This window comes from Ips typographus, linkage group LG13, assembly GCF_016097725.1.
Source record: "Ips typographus isolate SLU linkage group LG13, UJ_Ityp_2.0, whole genome shotgun sequence".
Taxonomy (NCBI): domain Eukaryota; kingdom Metazoa; phylum Arthropoda; class Insecta; order Coleoptera; family Curculionidae; genus Ips; species Ips typographus.
The window spans coordinates 4,443,653-4,448,106 of NC_138434.1; the positions used below are offsets into that span (position 1 = coordinate 4,443,653).

At 35.5% G+C, this 4,454-nt stretch overlaps 1 long non-coding RNA gene across 1 annotated transcript in view; it reads left to right on the forward strand.

Moving 5' to 3' along the window:
- The window catches only part of LOC145737349 (uncharacterized), a 164,907-nt gene that overhangs the window by 120,429 nt on the left and 40,024 nt on the right, over positions 1-4,454 (forward strand). The window lies entirely within an intron of this gene.

Here is a 4,454-nt window from a genome sequence, read left to right on the forward strand (position 1 = left end):
TACAATAATAGAAATTTTAATCAAAACTTCAACAAATCGTACTCATCACTAACAAATAGCAATAACAATTTTTTTTTACTTTAAATCAAGTCATTCAATATTTAAATGCAATTCATTTTTAAAATTTGATCCTAATAAAAGAAAGCACGAAGCGGTAAGGCTGAAACTGTATCTAAACTGTTTGAATCCAAAACATGCATTTGAAAATTGTAGAATATGTGCTGCAACAAGTGAAATAAACGCAGGCCGAGCGGCTCGAGCAGACGAGAGAAGGGCGCACACAAACATTGCGAATAATCATGACCCGGTTGAAGATAGAAACAGTATTCAACGCAACGATGACCTTGGCCGCATTCGTTTTCGCGCTCCATGGAGCGAGCAGAGCTTTTTTGACGTAACGATGACGTAATTTGGGAAAACCATAATTTGACCAATTGTCAAATTACGTCATTGTGACGTCAAAAACGCTCTGCTCGCTCCATGGAGCGCGAAAACGAATGCGGCCCTTGTCTCGCCTCAAACTACGTTAATAAGTCGGGCTAATAAATATGCGCTGTTGTCTACTGCTTCTGTTTTCATCCTAAATAAAGGATTACAGTTTAAGGCGACTGTTTTACTAGATCAAGGCTCACAATCAAATTTCATTACTGGGAGCTTTTGTAATAAAATTGGTTTTCATAAAAAAGAACTTAATTATCCTGTTTCGGGTGTTGGAAGTAATACCTTTTTGCAAGGTAGATATAAAACTAGGTGTACATTAAAATCACGCATCGGGAGTTTCCAAACAGAAGCAAATTGTTTAGTTTACCGAAAATTACTGAAGCGATGCCGATAAGATCATTTGATTCAAGTTGCATTTCGATACCGGAGCATGTAAATCTAGCCGATCCTGACTTTAACATCAGTAAAGATATTGACATGTTATGTGGTGTAAGTATTTTTTATGACATTTTGCTAACCAATCAAATTAAATTGGGAAAATTGGGCAATTTAGCAAATTAGGCTGGCTAATAGGAGGTGACATTAATATTTCCATTTGAAGACCACAGGGGAAAAAGGCGCTTTGTCAAAAAAATCGATTTCGAGAAAAACCAGTTTAAAGGTTTTAATTCCTTACAGTCTTGTTTAAATTTTAACTAGATTTTTGAACTAGGGTAGAAATGACGACTCAGCATTTGTAGTAGCACCTATTAGGTAGATTTTAATGTAGCATGTAGCGTGGTTTACAAAAACAACATTCTTTCACTTGACGTCATAAAAAAAAATGGAAAAAACGCGCCATGTCCATGCGCGACATTCTAAGAAGGCGCCATGTCATTAAGTAAACACTCAAGTAATGGTGTTTTCAGAAAAATACTTGCATGCTTGATCTATTAAAAAACAGGATTTTTTATTATTTTTTTTGTTTTTAAATAGAAAACTTACCCTGCATGATACTATAAACTAATTTCGAGTCAGAGAGGCTTCAGGTATTTTAATTTATTGAATGTGGAATATTGGAAAAATAATTCTGCGCCTCGGGCCCACAAAATTTTTTCAAATCTTGCAGATTTTTCCACTTAATGTGACTTATTGGTAAAAGCTCTAAAATTTTTAAATAAATTATGATTATACCATTGTAATATTATCAGTAGAAAACTTACGTACCATTGTATAAATAATTGGGCAGTTCAAATTCTCCGTCTCTGCACTTTTGAGTAGGTTTAAATTTTGGGTCTGTTACAGGGCTGGATTCCCACATCCCATTATATGTAGTCCTGTAGTAAATTAGGCGAGGATGCTCTTTAACTATTTTTAGTTCTCGAATCGGTCGACTTGGAAAGAGACATTTTCTTCTGTACCTCTCTTTAAAAAAGAACGTCCAGTTCTTAAAATTGCTTTGTTCAACTTCAACCACTTTTAATAATAACTAAATAACCAAGTCGTGGGTTCGATTTTTTATGACGGGAATATGAATGGCGAAAAGTACCAAAATTTAATTGAAGACGTTATAAATAACCTGGACGTCGTCGACATAATCTGGCAACAGGACGGTGCACCATGCCACAACACTATTGCAACTACTAATTATTTTAATGAACAGTTTCCTGAGTGGATGGGTAGATTCGGCCCTATCCCCTGGCCACCAATTAGTCCGGATCTTACCGTTATGGATAGTTTTTTTTGGGGATATCTGAAAGGGAAATTTGATAGGGAAGTTGAATTAACAGTGCCCAGAGTAAAAGACATAATTACAAATGAAATTGCAACTTTAAATGGGGAAAAGCAAGGATTTATTTTAGCAGCAATTGAGAGGCAAAAAAGGATATTTAGAAAGTGTTGAAAATTTAAAAATTTAAACGTATCATTACTTCAGTATCACTCAACTATTGTTTGTTTACATCTTTTAAATTTAACTAGCTTTTGTTTAAAACTACAGAAGCTTCCTTCCTTTACGGATGCATTTGGATTTTCTGTAAATATTACTGATTATTGAATACCATATAAAATTCAGTTCATCTTTTTCATTATTTTCGGTTTCCAGAAAGGCAGGCTGTTTGCAGATATATGGTATATCTTCTTCTTCTTCTCTTCTTCAAGTGCCTTCTTCATTACTGAAGGTTGGCGACAATACCAGCAAACTCCTCTCTATTTCTTGCTGCTCTCAATAGGGTGCATGTGTCTAATCCTGTCCACTCTCTTATATTTTTAAGCCATGAGCATTTTCGTCTTCCGAGTCCTCTTCGGCCTTCTATCTTTCCTTCCATAAGCAGTCTCAAAAGTTGATATTTTTCTTCTCTGTATGCATGTCCCAGATAACCAGTTTTGCGCTGTTTCACATGTTGTAAAAGTTCCCTGTCTGTTCCCATCATTCTTAAAACATTTTCATTTGTTATTCTTCGGGTCCATGGTATCTTCAAAAGTCTGCGGAAGATCCACATTTCAAATGCTTCCAGTCGCTGCATTATCCTCTTTCCCATTGTCCAGGATTCCGTGCCATATAAGAGGACAGAATAAATATATGACTTCACGAAACGGTATCGAGCATCGAGCGACAGGGTGGTATTCGTTAGAAATGTCTTCATTCTCACGAACGTGGCTCTTGCGTTTTCAATTCGAGCTCGAATTTCGGTCTCTGGATCCAGGTCTTGGGTAACCCAGCAACCGAGATACCTGAATTTTCTCACTTCTTCTATTGAAGTACCATATATTCGTATATTGGCTTGTAGATTTTGATTTCTGCTGACGACCATCGTTTTGGTTTTTGCTGTATTTATTTTCAGGCCGTGTTGGTCACCTGATTTCACAATCTTGTCTACTAGCTCCTGTAAGCCTTCTGAAGTGTCTGCGAAGATGACAGTGTCATCTGCGTAGCGTATGTTGTTAAGTATTTTACCGTTCACCTTTATGCCAATTTCACAGTCCTCTAGCGCTTGCTGAAATATGTACTCGGAGTAAATGTTAAATAAAAGAGGCGAGAGAACACAGCCCTGTCGTACTCCCCTTCTTATTGGTATTTCTGACGATACGGTGTCACCAAACTTAAAACTATATGGTATATAGTTTAATTAATCGTTTTAAGTACCTATATTATAATAAAATGAGTTTAAATTTTGAATTGTTCTTTTTTTCTTTCTTTTGAATTTGGTACACCCTGTATAATAATTGTTTATCTAAGAATAAAGTAGACCTAAATATCTACTAGTTTTGTATTTAACGTTTTTTGCTAAAATCAAAATTAAGAAAGTTAAGGAGGTGTTCAAAATTGAATCAATCAAGGACGCCACTGCGGAAACAGTTGAATATCGATACAGACATTTTACATCAATTAGGCCTAGAATTTGACGTAGAATTCAAATATCGGATAAAAAGTTGGTCATTGTATTTAAAAAAACATAAGTTTGGTTCGTTACTCAAATTTGGGACACCCTGTATAATAACTGTTTATCTAAGAATAAAGTAGACCTAAATATCTACTAGTTTTGTATTTAATGTTTTTTGCTAAAATCAAAATTAAAGAAGTTAAGGGGGTGGTCAAAATTCAACCAATCAACGACGCTGCTGCGGAAACAGTTGAATATCGATACAGACATTTTACATCAATTAGGCCTAGAATTTGACGTAGAATTCAAATATCGGATAAAAAGTTGGTCATCGTATTTAAAAAAACATAAGTTTGGTTTATTACTCAAACTTGGGACACCCTGTATAATAACTGTTTATCTAAGAATAAAGTAGACCTAAATATCTACTGGTTTTGTCTTTTGGTTAATTTTTGGGACATGTGTGCATTGTATTGTTTTGTTTTTCATGTAGCATTATCGCTAAATAAATACTATTATTATATTAATACTGTGCACCCGAGCACCCACTGTGACGTCACGCGAGGTAGCGTTTCGAGGAAACAGGTTTTGCTGATAGGGCCGCCCTCTTGGATCTGTCTGTTGTGTTGTCAAGTAAAATTCCCACTTGTC